We start from the raw sequence: 20,097 nt of genomic DNA, 5'->3' as shown, positions 1-20,097 counted from the left end.
ATTCCTTATTTTTGGGCATTTATTCACTAGTTTGTTTGTTGGTTTGTTGGTTGGTTACGTACGCACGCACGCACGCGCGCGCACACTCCTCTAGGGGGGGTAAATATTGGCCAAACGACTGAAAATGATTCCCCTATGGTTTCAAGGAAGATGGGGAAACTGAGCAGTGTATTAACATGAACCGCCAAATGAGGACAATACCAATTGAATTACACACTTGCTTATTTGACTCGATGGGTTCAATCAGAGCAAGAATGGTCAAGGTAAGTAAGTAAGTACGTTCAAATGAAACGTACATGAAATAACATGGCAAATGAATGAAATCAATTACAAGGCAAACGTGTGTGACAAAAGGAAGGTGGACTCTTAGGTGGACTCTTACCTACACCATCATGATTATTGTAAACCAGAGATGGAAAGCCAGAGGTGAGGAATTACAAGGACAAAGCCAGAGCTGAGGAGAAGGTCTCAGGAGACCGAGAATCCACAGAACAATGCTTGACAATTCCTCTTATGCCCAAGAACAACCCATAAGTCCACATCTTCACTTATGAACGTATGACTCGCAATGCTACAGTAAGTTACACAACGAGATGTGAGAGCCATCAAGTAGAGACTGCTGCGTCCAGCAACTCGAGATTTTAAGCATATGACTGGTGGGGGCATGATGACACCCGGCCTCTCACCTCACTCACATTCACTCACCTCACCCACAGGGTTTCCCTTTGACACGCTTAGAAAGAGTGCACCGTTCCCCGGAGGAGCTGCGATACCGGGGCGATGCGCGGAGCGGACGGAGCGAGCCCTCGTTCCGGCTCCCTGTTTGCAAAAATCTGCTTAATAAGAACTGGTCGCCCCCGTGGGTGACCTATCAGATATTAAACTGACAAGAACAGAAACTACACTTGATCTGAGCCAAAAGGCCGAGAAGCGATGACCCCCATTACTCCACGATACCCGCGCACGGCCCCTCAGTACCCTTGCGCTGCTCCACGGTGACGGACGACAACGACGAGACTAGACTAGAGTAGGGGGTGTAGGGGTTAGCAGTAGGGGTAGAGGGGAGGGGTAGAGGGGATGGCGAGGGGGCCGGCCCTCGCGCTTCAACCCCGCCCCAAGACGACTCGACCAGTGACGTGCCGGATATATAGGGGTCGGTGCAGCTGCCTGTCTTGTGCTCGCTACGGCAGCACATCTAATAAAATTGGATCGATACAGAGAAGATTAGCATGGCCCCTGCGAAAGGATGAAACGCAAATCCGTGAAGCGTTCCGAATTTTGGATCATCATCATCATTCCACCTTTTAGGGTTAGGGCTAGGGCTAGGGCTAGGGTTAGACCTTGACCGACGACCACCTAGTTGTAAACAAACAAACGATCCCCAATTTTTTTTTTTGTTTTTTTTTAAGTAAAAGGGCGGGAAAACGGCAGGCCAAAGGAAAAGGGCTTCGCCTCACCGGCGTATTCCTTATTTTTGGGCATTTATTCACTAGTTTGTTTGTTGGTTTGTTGGTTGGTTACGTACGCACGCACGCACGCGCGTGCACACTCCTGTAGGGGGGGTAAATATTGGCCAAACGACTGAAAATGATTCCCCTATGGTTTCAAGGAAGATGGGGAAACTGAGCAGTGTATTAACATGAACCGCCAAATGAGGCCAATACCAATTGAATTACACACTTGCTTATTTGACTCGATGGGTTCAATCAGAGCAAGAATGGTCAAGGTAAGTAAGTAAGTACGTTCAAATGAAACGTACATGAAATAACATGGCAAATGAATGAAATCAATTAAAAGGCAAACGTGTGTGACAAAAGGAAGGTGGACTCTTAGGTGGACTCTTACCTACACCATCATGATTATTGTAAACCAGAGATGGAAAGCCAGAGGTGAGGAATTACAAGGACAAAGCCAGAGCTGAGGAGAAGGTCTCAGGAGACCGAGAATCCACAGAACAATGCTTGACAATTCCTCTTATGCCCAAGAACAACCCATAAGTCCACATCTTCACTTATGAACGTATGACTCGCAATGCTACAGTAAGTTACACAACGAGATGTGAGAGCCATCAAGTAGAGACTGCTGCGTCCAGCAACTCGAGATTTTAAGCATATGACTGGTGGGGGCATGATGACACCCGGCCTCTCACCTCACTCACATTCACTCACCTCACTCACATTCACTCACCTCACTCACATTCACTCACCTCACCCACAGGGTTTCCCTTTGACACGCTTAGAAAGAGTGCACCGTTCCCCGGAGGAGCTGCGATACCGGGGCGATGCGCGGAGCGGACGGAGCGAGCCCTCGTTCCGGCTCCCTGTTTGCAAAAATCTGCTTAATAAGAACTGGTCGCCCCCGTGGGTGACCTATCAGATATTAAACTGACAAGAACAGAAACTACACTTGATCTGAGCCAAAAGGCCGAGAAGCGATGACCCCCATTACTCCACGATACCCGCGCACGGCCCCTCAGTACCCTTGCGCTGCTCCACGGTGACGGACGACAACGACGAGACTAGACTAGAGTAGGGGGTGTAGGGGTTAGCAGTAGGGGTAGAGGGGAGGGGTAGAGGGGATGGCGAGGGGGCCGGCCCTCGCGCTTCAACCCCGCCCCAAGACGACTCGACCAGTGACGTGCCGGATATATAGGGGTCGGTGCAGCTGCCTGTCTTGTGCTCGCTACGGCAGCACATCTAATAAAATTGGATCGATACAGAGAAGATTAGCATGGCCCCTGCGAAAGGATGACACGCAAATCCGTGAAGCGTTCCGAATTTTGGATCATCATCATCATTCCACCTTTTAGGGTTAGGGCTAGGGCTAGGGCTAGGGTTAGACCTTGACCGACGACCACCTAGTTGTAAACAAACAAACGATCCCCAATTTTTTTTTTTTTTTTTTTTAAGTAAAAGGGCGGGAAAACGGCAGGCCAAAGGAAAAGGGCTTCGCCTCACCGGCGTATTCCTTATTTTTGGGCATTTATTCACTAGTTTGTTTGTTGGTTTGTTGGTTGGTTACGTACGCACGCACGCACGCGCGTGCACACTCCTCTAGGGGGGGTAAATATTGGCCAAACGACTGAAAATGATTCCCCTATGGTTTCAAGGAAGATGGGGAAACTGAGCAGTGTATTAACATGAACCGCCAAATGAGGCCAATACCAATGGAATTACACACTTGCTTATTTGACTCGATGGGTTCAATCAGAGCAAGAATGGTCAAGGTAAGTAAGTAAGTACGTTCAAATGAAACGTACATGAAATAACATGGCAAATGAATGAAATCAATTACAAGGCAAACGTGTGTGACAAAAGGAAGGTGGACTCTTAGGTGGACTCTTACCTACACCATCATGATTATTGTAAACCAGAGATGGAAAGCCAGAGGTGAGGAATTACAAGGACAAAGCCAGAGCTGAGGAGAAGGTCTCAGGAGACCGAGAATCCACAGAACAATGCTTGACAATTCCTCTTATGCCCAAGAACAACCCATAAGTCCACATCTTCACTTATGAACGTATGACTCGCAATGCTACAGTAAGTTACACAACGAGATGTGAGAGCCATCAAGTAGAGACTGCTGCGTCCAGCAACTCGAGATTTTAAGCATATGACTGGTGGGGGCATGATGACACCCGGCCTCTCACCTCACTCACATTCACTCACCTCACTCACATTCACTCACCTCACTCACATTCACTCACCTCACCCACAGGGTTTCCCTTTGACACGCTTAGAAAGAGTGCACCGTTCCCCGGAGGAGCTGCGATACCGGGGCGATGCGCGGAGCGGACGGAGCGAGCCCTCGTTCCGGCTCCCTGTTTGCAAAAATCTGCTTAATAAGAACTGGTCGCCCCCGTGGGTGACCTATCAGATATTAAACTGACAAGAACAGAAACTACACTTGATCTGAGCCAAAAGGCCGAGAAGCGATGACCCCCATTACTCCACGATACCCGCGCACGGCCCCTCAGTACCCTTGCGCTGCTCCACGGTGACGGACGACAACGACGAGACTAGACTAGAGTAGGGGGTGTAGGGGTTAGCAGTAGGGGTAGAGGGGAGGGGTAGAGGGGATGGCGAGGGGGCCGGCCCTCGCGCTTCAACCCCGCCCCAAGACGACTCGACCAGTGACGTGCCGGATATATAGGGGTCGGTGCAGCTGCCTGTCTTGTGCTCGCTACGGCAGCACATCTAATAAAATTGGATCGATACAGAGAAGATTAGCATGGCCCCTGCGAAAGGATGACACGCAAATCCGTGAAGCGTTCCGAATTTTGGATCATCATCATCATTCCACCTTTTAGGGTTAGGGCTAGGGCTAGGGCTAGGGTTAGACCTTGACCGACGACCACCTAGTTGTAAACAAACAAACGATCCCCAATTTTTTTTTTTGTTTTTTTTAAGTAAAAGGGCGGGAAAACGGCAGGCCAAAGGAAAAGGGCTTCGCCTCACCGGCGTATTCCTTATTTTTGGGCATTTATTCACTAGTTTGTTTGTTGGTTTGTTGGTTGGTTACGTACGCACGCACGCACGCGCGTGCACACTCCTCTAGGGGGGGTAAATATTGGCCAAACGACTGAAAATGATTCCCCTATGGTTTCAAGGAAGATGGGGAAACTGAGCAGTGTATTAACATGAACCGCCAAATGAGGCCAATACCAATTGAATTACACACTTGCTTATTTGACTCGATGGGTTCAATCAGAGCAAGAATGGTCAAGGTAAGTAAGTAAGTACGTTCAAATGAAACGTACATGAAATAACATGGCAAATGAATGAAATCAATTACAAGGCAAACGTGTGTGACAAAAGGAAGGTGGACTCTTAGGTGGACTCTTACCTACACCATCATGATTATTGTAAACCAGAGATGGAAAGCCAGAGGTGAGGAATTACAAGGACAAAGCCAGAGCTGAGGAGAAGGTCTCAGGAGACCGAGAATCCACAGAACAATGCTTGACAATTCCTCTTATGCCCAAGAACAACCCATAAGTCCACATCTTCACTTATGAACGTATGACTCGCAATGCTACAGTAAGTTACACAACGAGATGTGAGAGCCATCAAGTAGAGACTGCTGCGTCCAGCAACTCGAGATTTTAAGCATATGACTGGTGGGGGCATGATGACACCCGGCCTCTCACCTCACTCACATTCACTCACCTCACTCACATTCACTCACCTCACTCACATTCACTCACCTCACCCACAGGGTTTCCCTTTGACACGCTTAGAAAGAGTGCACCGTTCCCCGGAGGAGCTGCGATACCGGGGCGATGCGCGGAGCGGACGGAGCGAGCCCTCGTTCCGGCTCCCTGTTTGCAAAAATCTGCTTAATAAGAACTGGTCGCCCCCGTGGGTGACCTATCAGATATTAAACTGACAAGAACAGAAACTACACTTGATCTGAGCCAAACGGCCGAGAAGCGATGACCCCCATTACTCCACGATACCCGCGCACGGCCCCTCAGTACCCTTGCGCTGCTCCACGGTGACGGACGACAACGACGAGACTAGACTAGAGTAGGGGGTGTAGGGGTTAGCAGTAGGGGTAGAGGGGAGGGGTAGAGGGGATGGCGAGGGGGCCGGCCCTCGCGCTTCAACCCCGCCCCAAGACGACTCGACCAGTGACGTGCCGGATATATAGGGGTCGGTGCAGCTGCCTGTCTTGTGCTCGCTACGGCAGCACATCTAATAAAATTGGATCGATACAGAGAAGATTAGCATGGCCCCTGCGAAAGGATGACACGCAAATCCGTGAAGCGTTCCGAATTTTGGATCATCATCATCATTCCACCTTTTAGGGTTAGGGCTAGGGCTAGGGCTAGGGTTAGACCTTGACCGACGACCACCTAGTTGTAAACAAACAAACGATCCCCAATTTTTTTTTTTGTTTTTTTTAAGTAAAAGGGCGGGAAAACGGCAGGCCAAAGGAAAAGGGCTTCGCCTCACCGGCGTATTCCTTATTTTTGGGCATTTATTCACTAGTTTGTTTGTTGGTTTGTTGGTTGGTTACGTACGCACGCACGCACGCGCGTGCACACTCCTCTAGGGGGGGTAAATATTGGCCAAACGACTGAAAATGATTCCCCTATGGTTTCAAGGAAGATGGGGAAACTGAGCAGTGTATTAACATGAACCGCCAAATGAGGCCAATACCAATTGAATTACACACTTGCTTATTTGACTCGATGGGTTCAATCAGAGCAAGAATGGTCAAGGTAAGTAAGTAAGTACGTTCAAATGAAACGTACATGAAATAACATGGCAAATGAATGAAATCAATTACAAGGCAAACGTGTGTGACAAAAGGAAGGTGGACTCTTAGGTGGACTCTTACCTACACCATCATGATTATTGTAAACCAGAGATGGAAAGCCAGAGGTGAGGAATTACAAGGACAAAGCCAGAGCTGAGGAGAAGGTCTCAGGAGACCGAGAATCCACAGAACAATGCTTGACAATTCCTCTTATGCCCAAGAACAACCCATAAGTCCACATCTTCACTTATGAACGTATGACTCGCAATGCTACAGTAAGTTACACAACGAGATGTGAGAGCCATCAAGTAGAGACTGCTGCGTCCAGCAACTCGAGATTTTAAGCATATGACTGGTGGGGGCATGATGACACCCGGCCTCTCACCTCACTCACATTCACTCACCTCACTCACATTCACTCACCTCACTCACATTCACTCACCTCACCCACAGGGTTTCCCTTTGACACGCTTAGAAAGAGTGCACCGTTCCCCGGAGGAGCTGCGATACCGGGGCGATGCGCGGAGCGGACGGAGCGAGCCCTCGTTCCGGCTCCCTGTTTGCAAAAATCTGCTTAATAAGAACTGGTCGCCCCCGTGGGTGACCTATCAGATATTAAACTGACAAGAACAGAAACTACACTTGATCTGAGCCAAACGGCCGAGAAGCGATGACCCCCATTACTCCACGATACCCGCGCACGGCCCCTCAGTACCCTTGCGCTGCTCCACGGTGACGGACGACAACGACGAGACTAGACTAGAGTAGGGGGTGTAGGGGTTAGCAGTAGGGGTAGAGGGGAGGGGTAGAGGGGATGGCGAGGGGGCCGGCCCTCGCGCTTCAACCCCGCCCCAAGACGACTCGACCAGTGACGTGCCGGATATATAGGGGTCGGTGCAGCTGCCTGTCTTGTGCTCGCTACGGCAGCACATCTAATAAAATTGGATCGATACAGAGAAGATTAGCATGGCCCCTGCGAAAGGATGACACGCAAATCCGTGAAGCGTTCCGAATTTTGGATCATCATCATCATTCCACCTTTTAGGGTTAGGGCTAGGGCTAGGGCTAGGGTTAGACCTTGACCGACGACCACCTAGTTGTAAACAAACAAACGATCCCCAATTTTTTTTTTTGTTTTTTTTAAGTAAAAGGGCGGGAAAACGGCAGGCCAAAGGAAAAGGGCTTCGCCTCACCGGCGTATTCCTTATTTTTGGGCATTTATTCACTAGTTTGTTTGTTGGTTTGTTGGTTGGTTACGTACGCACGCACGCACGCGCGTGCACACTCCTCTAGGGGGGGTAAATATTGGCCAAACGACTGAAAATGATTCCCCTATGGTTTCAAGGAAGATGGGGAAACTGAGCAGTGTATTAACATGAACCGCCAAATGAGGCCAATACCAATTGAATTACACACTTGCTTATTTGACTCGATGGGTTCAATCAGAGCAAGAATGGTCAAGGTAAGTAAGTAAGTACGTTCAAATGAAACGTACATGAAATAACATGGCAAATGAATGAAATCAATTACAAGGCAAACGTGTGTGACAAAAGGAAGGTGGACTCTTAGGTGGACTCTTACCTACACCATCATGATTATTGTAAACCAGAGATGGAAAGCCAGAGGTGAGGAATTACAAGGACAAAGCCAGAGCTGAGGAGAAGGTCTCAGGAGACCGAGAATCCACAGAACAATGCTTGACAATTCCTCTTATGCCCAAGAACAACCCATAAGTCCACATCTTCACTTATGAACGTATGACTCGCAATGCTACAGTAAGTTACACAACGAGATGTGAGAGCCATCAAGTAGAGACTGCTGCGTCCAGCAACTCGAGATTTTAAGCATATGACTGGTGGGGGCATGATGACACCCGGCCTCTCACCTCACTCACATTCACTCACCTCACTCACATTCACTCACCTCACTCACATTCACTCACCTCACCCACAGGGTTTCCCTTTGACACGCTTAGAAAGAGTGCACCGTTCCCCGGAGGAGCTGCGATACCGGGGCGATGCGCGGAGCGGACGGAGCGAGCCCTCGTTCCGGCTCCCTGTTTGCAAAAATCTGCTTAATAAGAACTGGTCGCCCCCGTGGGTGACCTATCAGATATTAAACTGACAAGAACAGAAACTACACTTGATCTGAGCCAAAAGGCCGAGAAGCGATGACCCCCATTACTCCACGATACCCGCGCACGGCCCCTCAGTACCCTTGCGCTGCTCCACGGTGACGGACGACAACGACGAGACTAGACTAGAGTAGGGGGTGTAGGGGTTAGCAGTAGGGGTAGAGGGGAGGGGTAGAGGGGATGGCGAGGGGGCCGGCCCTCGCGCTTCAACCCCGCCCCAAGACGACTCGACCAGTGACGTGCCGGATATATAGGGGTCGGTGCAGCTGCCTGTCTTGTGCTCGCTACGGCAGCACATCTAATAAAATTGGATCGATACAGAGAAGATTAGCATGGCCCCTGCGAAAGGATGACACGCAAATCCGTGAAGCGTTCCGAATTTTGGATCATCATCATCATTCCACCTTTTAGGGTTAGGGCTAGGGCTAGGGCTAGGGTTAGACCTTGACCGACGACCACCTAGTTGTAAACAAACAAACGATCCCCAATTTTTTTTTTTGTTTTTTTTAAGTAAAAGGGCGGGAAAACGGCAGGCCAAAGGAAAAGGGCTTCGCCTCACCGGCGTATTCCTTATTTTTGGGCATTTATTCACTAGTTTGTTTGTTGGTTTGTTGGTTGGTTACGTACGCACGCACGCACGCGCGTGCACACTCCTCTAGGGGGGGTAAATATTGGCCAAACGACTGAAAATGATTCCCCTATGGTTTCAAGGAAGATGGGGAAACTGAGCAGTGTATTAACATGAACCGCCAAATGAGGCCAATACCAATTGAATTACACACTTGCTTATTTGACTCGATGGGTTCAATCAGAGCAAGAATGGTCAAGGTAAGTAAGTAAGTACGTTCAAATGAAACGTACATGAAATAACATGGCAAATGAATGAAATCAATTACAAGGCAAACGTGTGTGACAAAAGGAAGGTGGACTCTTAGGTGGACTCTTACCTACACCATCATGATTATTGTAAACCAGAGATGGAAAGCCAGAGGTGAGGAATTACAAGGACAAAGCCAGAGCTGAGGAGAAGGTCTCAGGAGACCGAGAATCCACAGAACAATGCTTGACAATTCCTCTTATGCCCAAGAACAACCCATAAGTCCACATCTTCACTTATGAACGTATGACTCGCAATGCTACAGTAAGTTACACAACGAGATGTGAGAGCCATCAAGTAGAGACTGCTGCGTCCAGCAACTCGAGATTTTAAGCATATGACTGGTGGGGGCATGATGACACCCGGCCTCTCACCTCACTCACATTCACTCACCTCACTCACATTCACTCACCTCACTCACATTCACTCACCTCACCCACAGGGTTTCCCTTTGACACGCTTAGAAAGAGTGCACCGTTCCCCGGAGGAGCTGCGATACCGGGGCGATGCGCGGAGCGGACGGAGCGAGCCCTCGTTCCGGCTCCCTGTTTGCAAAAATCTGCTTAATAAGAACTGGTCGCCCCCGTGGGTGACCTATCAGATATTAAACTGACAAGAACAGAAACTACACTTGATCTGAGCCAAAAGGCCGAGAAGCGATGACCCCCATTACTCCACGATACCCGCGCACGGCCCCTCAGTACCCTTGCGCTGCTCCACGGTGACGGACGACAACGACGAGACTAGACTAGAGTAGGGGGTGTAGGGGTTAGCAGTAGGGGTAGAGGGGAGGGGTAGAGGGGATGGCGAGGGGGCCGGCCCTCGCGCTTCAACCCCGCCCCAAGACGACTCGACCAGTGACGTGCCGGATATATAGGGGTCGGTGCAGCTGCCTGTCTTGTGCTCGCTACGGCAGCACATCTAATAAAATTGGATCGATACAGAGAAGATTAGCATGGCCCCTGCGAAAGGATGAAACGCAAATCCGTGAAGCGTTCCGAATTTTGGATCATCATCATCATTCCACCTTTTAGGGTTAGGGCTAGGGCTAGGGTTAGACCTTGACCGACGACCACCTAGTTGTAAACAAACAAACGATCCCCAATTTCTTTTTTGTTTTTTTGTTTTTTTTTTAAGTAAAAGGGCGGGAAAACGGCAGGCCAAAGGAAAAGGGCTTCGCCTCACCGGCGTATTCCTTATTTTTGGGCATTTATTCACTAGTTTGTTTGTTGGTTTGTTGGTTGGTTACGTACGCACGCACGCACGCACGCACGCGCATGCACACTCCTCTAGGGGGGGTAAATATTGGCCAAACGACTGAAAATGATTCCCCTATGGTTTCAAGGAAGATGGGGAAACTGAGCAGTGTATTAACATGAACCGCCAAATGAGGCCAATACCAATGGAATTACACACTTGCTTATTTGACTCGATGGGTTCAATCAGAGCAAGAATGGTCAAGGTAAGTAAGTAAGTACGTTCAAATGAAACGTACATGAAATAACATGGCAAATGAATGAAATCAATTACAAGGCAAACGTGTGTGACAAAAGGAAGGTGGACTCTTAGGTGGACTCTTACCTACACCATCATGATTATTGTAAACCAGAGATGGAAAGCCAGAGGTGAGGAATTACAAGGACAAAGCCAGAGCTGAGGAGAAGGTCTCAGGAGACCGAGAATCCACAGAACAATGCTTGACAATTCCTCTTATGCCCAAGAACAACCCATAAGTCCACATCTTCACTTATGAACGTATGACTCGCAATGCTACAGTAAGTTACACAACGAGATGTGAGAGCCATCAAGTAGAGACTGCTGCGTCCAGCAACTCGAGATTTTAAGCATATGACTGGTGGGGGCATGATGACACCCGGCCTCTCACCTCACTCACATTCACTCACCTCACTCACATTCACTCACCTCACCCACAGGGTTTCCCTTTGACACGCTTAGAAAGAGTGCACCGTTCCCCGGAGGAGCTGCGATACCGGGGCGATGCGCGGAGCGGACGGAGCGAGCCCTCGTTCCGGCTCCCTGTTTGCAAAAATCTGCTTAATAAGAACTGGTCGCCCCCGTGGGTGACCTATCAGATATTAAACTGACAAGAACAGAAACTACACTTGATCTGAGCCAAAAGGCCGAGAAGCGATGACCCCCATTACTCCACGATACCCGCGCACGGCCCCTCAGTACCCTTGCGCTGCTCCACGGTGACGGACGACAACGACGAGACTAGACTAGAGTAGGGGGTGTAGGGGTTAGCAGTAGGGGTAGAGGGGAGGGGTAGAGGGGATGGCGAGGGGGCCGGCCCTCGCGCTTCAACCCCGCCCCAAGACGACTCGACCAGTGACGTGCCGGATATATAGGGGTCGGTGCAGCTGCCTGTCTTGTGCTCGCTACGGCAGCACATCTAATAAAATTGGATCGATACAGAGAAGATTAGCATGGCCCCTGCGAAAGGATGAAACGCAAATCCGTGAAGCGTTCCGAATTTTGGATCATCATCATCATTCCACCTTTTAGGGTTAGGGCTAGGGCTAGGGTTAGACCTTGACCGACGACCACCTAGTTGTAAACAAACAAACGATCCCCAATTTCTTTTTTGTTTTTTTGTTTTTTTTTTAAGTAAAAGGGCGGGAAAACGGCAGGCCAAAGGAAAAGGGCTTCGCCTCACCGGCGTATTCCTTATTTTTGGGCATTTATTCACTAGTTTGTTTGTTGGTTTGTTGGTTGGTTACATACGCACGCACGCACGCGCATGCACACTCCTCTAGGGGGGGTAAATATTGGCCAAACGACTGAAAATGATTCCCCTATGGTTTCAAGGAAGATGGGGAAACTGAGCAGTGTATTAACATGAACCGCCAAATGAGGCCAATACCAATGGAATTACACACTTGCTTATTTGACTCGATGGGTTCAATCAGAGCAAGAATGGTCAAGGTAAGTAAGTAAGTACGTTCAAATGAAACGTACATGAAATAACATGGCAAATGAATGAAATCAATTACAAGGCAAACGTGTGTGACAAAAGGAAGGTGGACTCTTAGGTGGACTCTTACCTACACCATCATGATTATTGTAAACCAGAGATGGAAAGCCAGAGGTGAGGAATTACAAGGACAAAGCCAGAGCCGAGGAGAAGGTCTCAGGAGACCGAGAATCCACAGAACAATGCTTGACAATTCCTCTTATGCCCAAGAACAACCCATAAGTCCACATCTTCACTTATGAACGTATGACTCGCAATGCTACAGTAAGTTACACAACGAGATGTGAGAGCCATCAAGTAGAGACTGCTGCGTCCAGCAACTCGAGATTTTAAGCATATGACTGGTGGGGGCATGATGACACCTGGCCTCTCACCTCACTCACATTCACTCACCTCACTCACATTCACTCACCTCACCCACAGGGTTTCCCTTTGACACGCTTAGAAAGAGTGCACCGTTCCCCGGAGGAGCTGCGATACCGGGGCGATGCGCGGAGCGGACGGAGCGAGCCCTCGTTCCGGCTCCCTGTTTGCAAAAATCTGCTTAATAAGAACTGGTCGCCCCCGTGGGTGACCTATCAGATATTAAACTGACAAGAACAGAAACTACACTTGATCTGAGCCAAAAGGCCGAGAAGCGATGACCCCCATTACTCCACGATACCCGCGCACGGCCCCTCAGTACCCTTGCGCTGCTCCACGGTGACGGACGACAACGACGAGACTAGACTAGAGTAGGGGGTGTAGGGGTTAGCAGTAGGGGTAGAGGGGAGGGGTAGAGGGGATGGCGAGGGGGCCGGCCCTCGCGCTTCAACCCCGCCCCAAGACGACTCGACCAGTGACGTGCCGGATATATAGGGGTCGGTGCAGCTGCCTGTCTTGTGCTCGCTACGGCAGCACATCTAATAAAATTGGATCGATACAGAGAAGATTAGCATGGCCCCTGCGAAAGGATGACACGCAAATCCGTGAAGCGTTCCGAATTTTGGATCATCATCATCATTCCACCTTTTAGGGTTAGGGCTAGGGCTAGGGTTAGACCTTGACCGACGACCACCTAGTTGTAAACAAACAAACGATCCCCAATTTTTTTTTTGTTTTTTTGTTTTTTTTTAAGTAAAAGGGCGGGAAAACGGCAGGCCAAAGGAAAAGGGCTTCGCCTCACCGGCGTATTCCTTATTTTTGGGCATTTATTCACTAGTTTGTTTGTTGGTTTGTTGGTTGGTTACGTACGCACGCACGCACGCACGCGCATGCACACTCCTCTAGGGGGGGTAAATATTGGCCAAACGACTGAAAATGATTCCCCTATGGTTTCAAGGAAGATGGGGAAACTGAGCAGTGTATTAACATGAACCGCCAAATGAGGCCAATACCAATGGAATTACACACTTGCTTATTTGACTCGATGGGTTCAATCAGAGCAAGAATGGTCAAGGTAAGTAAGTAAGTACGTTCAAATGAAACGTACATGAAATAACATGGCAAATGAATGAAATCAATTACAAGGCAAACGTGTGTGACAAAAGGAAGGTGGACTCTTAGGTGGACTCTTACCTACACCATCATGATTATTGTAAACCAGAGATGGAAAGCCAGAGGTGAGGAATTACAAGGACAAAGCCAGAGCTGAGGAGAAGGTCTCAGGAGACCGAGAATCCACAGAACAATGCTTGACAATTCCTCTTATGCCCAAGAACAACCCATAAGTCCACATCTTCACTTATGAACGTATGACTCGCAATGCTACAGTAAGTTACACAACGAGATGTGAGAGCCATCCAGTAGAGAGTGCTGCGTCCAGCAACTCGAGATTTTAAGCATATGACTGGTGGGGGTATGATGACACCCGGCCTCTCACCTCACTCACCTCACCCACAGGGTTTCCCTTTGACACGCTTAGAAAGAGTGCACCGTTCCCCGGAGGAGCTGCGATACCGGGGCGATGCGCGGAGCGGACGGAGCGAGCCCTCGTTCCGGCTCCCTGTTTGCAAAAATCTGCTTAATAAGAACTGGTCGCCCCCGTGGGTGACCTATCAGATATTAAACTGACAAGAACAGAAACTACACTTGATCTGAGCCAAAAGGCCGAGAAGCGATGACCCCCATTACTCCACGATACCCGCGCACGGCCCCTCAGTACCCTTGCGCTGCTCCACGGTGACGGACGACAACGACGAGACTAGACTAGAGTAGGGGGTGTAGGGGTTAGCAGTAGGGGTAGAGGGGAGGGGTAGAGGGGATGGCGAGGGGGCCGGCCCTCGCGCTTCAACCCCGCCCCAAGACGACTCGACCAGTGACGTGCCGGATATATAGGGGTCGGTGCAGCTGCCTGTCTTGTGCTCGCTACGGCAGCACATCTAATAAAATTGGATCGATACAGAGAAGATTAGCATGGCCCCTGCGAAAGGATGACACGCAAATCCGTGAAGCGTTCCGAATTTTGGATCATCATCATCATTCCACCTTTTAGGGTTAGGGCTAGGGCTAGGGCTAGGGTTAGACCTTGACCGACGACCACCTAGTTGTAAACAAACAAACGATCCCCAATTTTTTTTTTTGTTTTTTTTAAGTAAAAGGGCGGGAAAACGGCAGGCCAAAGGAAAAGGGCTTCGCCTCACCGGCGTATTCCTTATTTTTGGGCATTTATTCACTAGTTTGTTTGTTGGTTTGTTGGTTGGTTACGTACGCACGCACGCACGCGCGTGCACACTCCTCTAGGGGGGGTAAATATTGGCCAAACGACTGAAAATGATTCCCCTATGGTTTCAAGGAAGATGGGGAAACTGAGCAGTGTATTAACATGAACCGCCAAATGAGGCCAATACCAATTGAATTACACACTTGCTTATTTGACTCGATGGGTTCAATCAGAGCAAGAATGGTCAAGGTAAGTAAGTAAGTACGTTCAAATGAAACGTACATGAAATAACATGGCAAATGAATGAAATCAATTACAAGGCAAACGTGTGTGACAAAAGGAAGGTGGACTCTTAGGTGGACTCTTACCTACACCATCATGATTATTGTAAACCAGAGATGGAAAGCCAGAGGTGAGGAATTACAAGGACAAAGCCAGAGCTGAGGAGAAGGTCTCAGGAGACCGAGAATCCACAGAACAATGCTTGACAATTCCTCTTATGCCCAAGAACAACCCATAAGTCCACATCTTCACTTATGAACGTATGACTCGCAATGCTACAGTAAGTTACACAACGAGATGTGAGAGCCATCAAGTAGAGACTGCTGCGTCCAGCAACTCGAGATTTTAAGCATATGACTGGTGGGGGCATGATGACACCCGGCCTCTCACCTCACTCACATTCACTCACCTCACTCACATTCACTCACCTCACTCACATTCACTCACCTCACCCACAGGGTTTCCCTTTGACACGCTTAGAAAGAGTGCACCGTTCCCCGGAGGAGCTGCGATACCGGGGCGATGCGCGGAGCGGACGGAGCGAGCCCTCGTTCCGGCTCCCTGTTTGCAAAAATCTGCTTAATAAGAACTGGTCGCCCCCGTGGGTGACCTATCAGATATTAAACTGACAAGAACAGAAACTACACTTGATCTGAGCCAAAAGGCCGAGAAGCGATGACCCCCATTACTCCACGATACCCGCGCACGGCCCCTCAGTACCCTTGCGCTGCTCCACGGTGACGGACGACAACGACGAGACTAGACTAGAGTAGGGGGTGTAGGGGTTAGCAGTAGGGGTAGAGGGGAGGGGTAGAGGGGATGGCGAGGGGGCCGGCCCTCGCGCTTCAACCCCGCCCCAAGACGACTCGACCAGTGACGTGCCGGATATATAGGGGTCGGTGCAGCTGCCTGTCTTGTGCTCGCTACGGCAGCACATCTAATAAAATTGGATCGATACAGAGAAGATTAGCATGGCCCCTGCGAAAGGATGAAACGCAAATCCGTGAAGCGTTCCGAATTTTGGATCATCATCATCATTCCACCTTTTAGGGTTAGGGCTAGGGCTAGGGTTAGACCTTGACCGACGACCACCTAGTTGTAAACAAACAAACGATCCCCAATTTCTTTTTTGTTTTTTTGTTTTTTTTTTAAGTAAAAGGGCGGGAAAACGGCAGGCCAAAGGAAAAGGGCTTCGCCTCACCGGCGTATTCCTTATTTTTGGGCATTTATTCACTAGTTTGTTTGTTGGTTTGTTGGTTGGTTACGTACGCACGCACGCACGCACGCACGCGCATGCACACTCCTCTAGGGGGGGTAAATATTGGCCAAACGACTGAAAATGATTCCCCTATGGTTTCAAGGAAGATGGGGAAACTGAGCAGTGTATTAACATGAACCGCCAAATGAGGCCAATACCAATGGAATTACACACTTGCTTATTTGACTCGATGGGTTCAATCAGAGCAAGAATGGTCAAGGTAAGTAAGTAAGTACGTTCAAATGAAACGTACATGAAATAACATGGCAAATGAATGAAATCAATTACAAGGCAAACGTGTGTGACAAAAGGAAGGTGGACTCTTAGGTGGACTCTTACCTACACCATCATGATTATTGTAAACCAGAGATGGAAAGCCAGAGGTGAGGAATTACAAGGACAAAGCCAGAGCTGAGGAGAAGGTCTCAGGAGACCGAGAATCCACAGAACAATGCTTGACAATTCCTCTTATGCCCAAGAACAACCCATAAGTCCACATCTTCACTTATGAACGTATGACTCGCAATGCTACAGTAAGTTACACAACGAGATGTGAGAGCCATCAAGTAGAGACTGCTGCGTCCAGCAACTCGAGATTTTAAGCATATGACTGGTGGGGGCATGATGACACCCGGCCTCTCACCTCACTCACATTCACTCACCTCACTCACATTCACTCACCTCACCCACAGGGTTTCCCTTTGACACGCTTAGAAAGAGTGCACCGTTCCCCGGAGGAGCTGCGATACCGGGGCGATGCGCGGAGCGGACGGAGCGAGCCCTCGTTCCGGCTCCCTGTTTGCAAAAATCTGCTTAATAAGAACTGGTCGCCCCCGTGGGTGACCTATCAGATATTAAACTGACAAGAACAGAAACTACACTTGATCTGAGCCAAAAGGCCGAGAAGCGATGACCCCCATTACTCCACGATACCCGCGCACGGCCCCTCAGTACCCTTGCGCTGCTCCACGGTGACGGACGACAACGACGAGACTAGACTAGAGTAGGGGGTGTAGGGGTTAGCAGTAGGGGTAGAGGGGAGGGGTAGAGGGGATGGCGAGGGGGCCGGCCCTCGCGCTTCAACCCCGCCCCAAGACGACTCGACCAGTGACGTGCCGGATATATAGGGGTCGGTGCAGCTGCCTGTCTTGTGCTCGCTACGGCAGCACATCTAATAAAATTGGATCGATACAGAGAAGATTAGCATGGCCCCTGCGAAAGGATGAAACGCAAATCCGTGAAGCGTTCCGAATTTTGGATCATCATCATCATTCCACCTTTTAGGGTTAGGGCTAGGGCTAGGGTTAGACCTTGACCGACGACCACCTAGTTGTAAACAAACAAACGATCCCCAATTTCTTTTTTGTTTTTTTGTTTTTTTTTTAAGTAAAAGGGCGGGAAAACGGCAGGCCAAAGGAAAAGGGCTTCGCCTCACCGGCGTATTCCTTATTTTTGGGCATTTATTCACTAGTTTGTTTGTTGGTTTGTTGGTTGGTTACATACGCACGCACGCACGCGCATGCACACTCCTCTAGGGGGGGTAAATATTGGCCAAACGACTGAAAATGATTCCCCTATGGTTTCAAGGAAGATGGGGAAACTGAGCAGTGTATTAACATGAACCGCCAAATGAGGCCAATACCAATGGAATTACACACTTGCTTATTTGACTCGATGGGTTCAATCAGAGCAAGAATGGTCAAGGTAAGTAAGTAAGTACGTTCAAATGAAACGTACATGAAATAACATGGCAAATGAATGAAATCAATTACAAGGCAAACGTGTGTGACAAAAGGAAGGTGGACTCTTAGGTGGACTCTTACCTACACCATCATGATTATTGTAAACCAGAGATGGAAAGCCAGAGGTGAGGAATTACAAGGACAAAGCCAGAGCCGAGGAGAAGGTCTCAGGAGACCGAGAATCCACAGAACAATGCTTGACAATTCCTCTTATGCCCAAGAACAACCCATAAGTCCACATCTTCACTTATGAACGTATGACTCGCAATGCTACAGTAAGTTACACAACGAGATGTGAGAGCCATCAAGTAGAGACTGCTGCGTCCAGCAACTCGAGATTTTAAGCATATGACTGGTGGGGGCATGATGACACCTGGCCTCTCACCTCACTCACATTCACTCACCTCACTCACATTCACTCACCTCACCCACAGGGTTTCCCTTTGACACGCTTAGAAAGAGTGCACCGTTCCCCGGAGGAGCTGCGATACCGGGGCGATGCGCGGAGCGGACGGAGCGAGCCCTCGTTCCGGCTCCCTGTTTGCAAAAATCTGCTTAATAAGAACTGGTCGCCCCCGTGGGTGACCTATCAGATATTAAACTGACAAGAACAGAAACTACACTTGATCTGAGCCAAAAGGCCGAGAAGCGATGACCCCCATTACTCCACGATACCCGCGCACGGCCCCTCAGTACCCTTGCGCTGCTCCACGGTGACGGACGACAACGACGAGACTAGACTAGAGTAGGGGGTGTAGGGGTTAGCAGTAGGGGTAGAGGGGAGGGGTAGAGGGGATGGCGAGGGGGCCGGCCCTCGCGCTTCAACCCCGCCCCAAGACGACTCGACCAGTGACGTGCCGGATATATAGGGGTCGGTGCAGCTGCCTGTCTTGTGCTCGCTACGGCAGCACATCTAATAAAATTGGATCGATACAGAGAAGATTAGCATGGCCCCTGCGAAAGGATGACACGCAAATCCGTGAAGCGTTCCGAATTTTGGATCATCATCATCATTCCACCTTTTAGGGTTAGGGCTAGGGCTAGGGTTAGACCTTGACCGACGACCACCTAGTTGTAAACAAACAAACGATCCCCAATTTTTTTTTTGTTTTTTTGTTTTTTTTTAAGTAAAAGGGCGGGAAAACGGCAGGCCAAAGGAAAAGGGCTTCGCCTCACCGGCGTATTCCTTATTTTTGGGCATTTATTCACTAGTTTGTTTGTTGGTTTGTTGGTTGGTTACGTACGCACGCACGCACGCACGCGCATGCACACTCCTCTAGGGGGGGTAAATATTGGCCAAACGACTGAAAATGATTCCCCTATGGTTTCAAGGAAGATGGGGAAACTGAGCAGTGTATTAACATGAACCGCCAAATGAGGCCAATACCAATGGAATTACACACTTGCTTATTTGACTCGATGGGTTCAATCAGAGCAAGAATGGTCAAGGTAAGTAAGTAAGTACGTTCAAATGAAACGTACATGAAATAACATGGCAAATGAATGAAATCAATTACAAGGCAAACGTGTGTGACAAAAGGAAGGTGGACTCTTAGGTGGACTCTTACCTACACCATCATGATTATTGTAAACCAGAGATGGAAAGCCAGAGGTGAGGAATTACAAGGACAAAGCCAGAGCTGAGGAGAAGGTCTCAGGAGACCGAGAATCCACAGAACAATGCTTGACAATTCCTCTTATGCCCAAGAACAACCCATAAGTCCACATCTTCACTTATGAACGTATGACTCGCAATGCTACAGTAAGTTACACAACGAGATGTGAGAGCCATCCAGTAGAGAGTGCTGCGTCCAGCAACTCGAGATTTTAAGCATATGACTGGTGGGGGTATGATGACACCCGGCCTCTCACCTCACTCACCTCACCCACAGGGTTTCCCTTTG

At 49.2% G+C, this 20,097-nt stretch overlaps 26 non-coding genes across 26 annotated transcripts; 13 read left to right on the top strand and 13 right to left on the bottom strand.

The window, feature by feature from the left end:
- Positions 1 to 738: 738 nt before the first annotated feature.
- On the bottom strand, positions 739 to 935 carry LOC136954064 (U2 spliceosomal RNA). Its single transcript, XR_010878064.1, has one exon. It is a non-coding gene; the product is annotated as a U2 spliceosomal RNA (small nuclear RNA).
- A 239-nt stretch (positions 936 to 1,174) lies between these two features.
- LOC136953990 (U6 spliceosomal RNA) lies at positions 1,175 to 1,281 on the top strand. The gene has a single exon (XR_010878048.1). It is a non-coding gene; the product is annotated as a U6 spliceosomal RNA (small nuclear RNA).
- A 958-nt stretch (positions 1,282 to 2,239) lies between these two features.
- On the bottom strand, positions 2,240 to 2,436 carry LOC136954058 (U2 spliceosomal RNA). Its single transcript, XR_010878063.1, has one exon. It is a non-coding gene; the product is annotated as a U2 spliceosomal RNA (small nuclear RNA).
- Positions 2,437 to 2,675: 239 nt separating this feature from the next.
- On the top strand, positions 2,676 to 2,782 carry LOC136953129 (U6 spliceosomal RNA). Its single transcript, XR_010877928.1, has one exon. It is a non-coding gene; the product is annotated as a U6 spliceosomal RNA (small nuclear RNA).
- A 957-nt stretch (positions 2,783 to 3,739) lies between these two features.
- On the bottom strand, positions 3,740 to 3,936 carry LOC136954045 (U2 spliceosomal RNA). The gene has a single exon (XR_010878061.1). It is a non-coding gene; the product is annotated as a U2 spliceosomal RNA (small nuclear RNA).
- Positions 3,937 to 4,175: 239 nt separating this feature from the next.
- Positions 4,176 to 4,282, top strand: LOC136953118 (U6 spliceosomal RNA). The gene has a single exon (XR_010877927.1). It is a non-coding gene; the product is annotated as a U6 spliceosomal RNA (small nuclear RNA).
- Positions 4,283 to 5,239: 957 nt separating this feature from the next.
- On the bottom strand, positions 5,240 to 5,436 carry LOC136952799 (U2 spliceosomal RNA). The gene has a single exon (XR_010877901.1). It is a non-coding gene; the product is annotated as a U2 spliceosomal RNA (small nuclear RNA).
- Positions 5,437 to 5,675: 239 nt separating this feature from the next.
- Positions 5,676 to 5,782, top strand: LOC136953107 (U6 spliceosomal RNA). The gene has a single exon (XR_010877926.1). It is a non-coding gene; the product is annotated as a U6 spliceosomal RNA (small nuclear RNA).
- Positions 5,783 to 6,739: 957 nt separating this feature from the next.
- On the bottom strand, positions 6,740 to 6,936 carry LOC136952788 (U2 spliceosomal RNA). Its single transcript, XR_010877900.1, has one exon. It is a non-coding gene; the product is annotated as a U2 spliceosomal RNA (small nuclear RNA).
- A 239-nt stretch (positions 6,937 to 7,175) lies between these two features.
- On the top strand, positions 7,176 to 7,282 carry LOC136953085 (U6 spliceosomal RNA). The gene has a single exon (XR_010877924.1). It is a non-coding gene; the product is annotated as a U6 spliceosomal RNA (small nuclear RNA).
- Positions 7,283 to 8,239: 957 nt separating this feature from the next.
- LOC136954000 (U2 spliceosomal RNA) lies at positions 8,240 to 8,436 on the bottom strand. Its single transcript, XR_010878050.1, has one exon. It is a non-coding gene; the product is annotated as a U2 spliceosomal RNA (small nuclear RNA).
- A 239-nt stretch (positions 8,437 to 8,675) lies between these two features.
- Positions 8,676 to 8,782, top strand: LOC136953074 (U6 spliceosomal RNA). Its single transcript, XR_010877923.1, has one exon. It is a non-coding gene; the product is annotated as a U6 spliceosomal RNA (small nuclear RNA).
- Positions 8,783 to 9,739: 957 nt separating this feature from the next.
- Positions 9,740 to 9,936, bottom strand: LOC136953947 (U2 spliceosomal RNA). Its single transcript, XR_010878037.1, has one exon. It is a non-coding gene; the product is annotated as a U2 spliceosomal RNA (small nuclear RNA).
- A 239-nt stretch (positions 9,937 to 10,175) lies between these two features.
- Positions 10,176 to 10,282, top strand: LOC136953985 (U6 spliceosomal RNA). Its single transcript, XR_010878047.1, has one exon. It is a non-coding gene; the product is annotated as a U6 spliceosomal RNA (small nuclear RNA).
- A 949-nt stretch (positions 10,283 to 11,231) lies between these two features.
- Positions 11,232 to 11,428, bottom strand: LOC136953885 (U2 spliceosomal RNA). Its single transcript, XR_010878024.1, has one exon. It is a non-coding gene; the product is annotated as a U2 spliceosomal RNA (small nuclear RNA).
- Positions 11,429 to 11,667: 239 nt separating this feature from the next.
- Positions 11,668 to 11,774, top strand: LOC136953979 (U6 spliceosomal RNA). Its single transcript, XR_010878045.1, has one exon. It is a non-coding gene; the product is annotated as a U6 spliceosomal RNA (small nuclear RNA).
- Positions 11,775 to 12,715: 941 nt separating this feature from the next.
- LOC136953826 (U2 spliceosomal RNA) lies at positions 12,716 to 12,912 on the bottom strand. Its single transcript, XR_010878011.1, has one exon. It is a non-coding gene; the product is annotated as a U2 spliceosomal RNA (small nuclear RNA).
- Positions 12,913 to 13,151: 239 nt separating this feature from the next.
- On the top strand, positions 13,152 to 13,258 carry LOC136953063 (U6 spliceosomal RNA). Its single transcript, XR_010877922.1, has one exon. It is a non-coding gene; the product is annotated as a U6 spliceosomal RNA (small nuclear RNA).
- A 915-nt stretch (positions 13,259 to 14,173) lies between these two features.
- Positions 14,174 to 14,370, bottom strand: LOC136953771 (U2 spliceosomal RNA). The gene has a single exon (XR_010877995.1). It is a non-coding gene; the product is annotated as a U2 spliceosomal RNA (small nuclear RNA).
- A 239-nt stretch (positions 14,371 to 14,609) lies between these two features.
- LOC136953052 (U6 spliceosomal RNA) lies at positions 14,610 to 14,716 on the top strand. The gene has a single exon (XR_010877921.1). It is a non-coding gene; the product is annotated as a U6 spliceosomal RNA (small nuclear RNA).
- A 957-nt stretch (positions 14,717 to 15,673) lies between these two features.
- Positions 15,674 to 15,870, bottom strand: LOC136953705 (U2 spliceosomal RNA). The gene has a single exon (XR_010877982.1). It is a non-coding gene; the product is annotated as a U2 spliceosomal RNA (small nuclear RNA).
- A 239-nt stretch (positions 15,871 to 16,109) lies between these two features.
- On the top strand, positions 16,110 to 16,216 carry LOC136953975 (U6 spliceosomal RNA). Its single transcript, XR_010878044.1, has one exon. It is a non-coding gene; the product is annotated as a U6 spliceosomal RNA (small nuclear RNA).
- Positions 16,217 to 17,165: 949 nt separating this feature from the next.
- Positions 17,166 to 17,362, bottom strand: LOC136953593 (U2 spliceosomal RNA). The gene has a single exon (XR_010877970.1). It is a non-coding gene; the product is annotated as a U2 spliceosomal RNA (small nuclear RNA).
- Positions 17,363 to 17,601: 239 nt separating this feature from the next.
- On the top strand, positions 17,602 to 17,708 carry LOC136953971 (U6 spliceosomal RNA). The gene has a single exon (XR_010878042.1). It is a non-coding gene; the product is annotated as a U6 spliceosomal RNA (small nuclear RNA).
- Positions 17,709 to 18,649: 941 nt separating this feature from the next.
- LOC136953471 (U2 spliceosomal RNA) lies at positions 18,650 to 18,846 on the bottom strand. The gene has a single exon (XR_010877959.1). It is a non-coding gene; the product is annotated as a U2 spliceosomal RNA (small nuclear RNA).
- A 239-nt stretch (positions 18,847 to 19,085) lies between these two features.
- Positions 19,086 to 19,192, top strand: LOC136953041 (U6 spliceosomal RNA). Its single transcript, XR_010877920.1, has one exon. It is a non-coding gene; the product is annotated as a U6 spliceosomal RNA (small nuclear RNA).
- The last annotated feature ends 905 nt before the right edge of the window (positions 19,193 to 20,097 follow it).

The sequence above is a fragment of the Osmerus mordax genome, chromosome 1, assembly GCF_038355195.1.
Source record: "Osmerus mordax isolate fOsmMor3 chromosome 1, fOsmMor3.pri, whole genome shotgun sequence".
Classification (NCBI taxonomy): Eukaryota; Metazoa; Chordata; class Actinopteri; order Osmeriformes; family Osmeridae; genus Osmerus; species Osmerus mordax.
The sequence above is the reverse complement of the archived record's forward strand: the minus strand, read 5'-3'. Positions and strand labels throughout refer to the sequence as shown.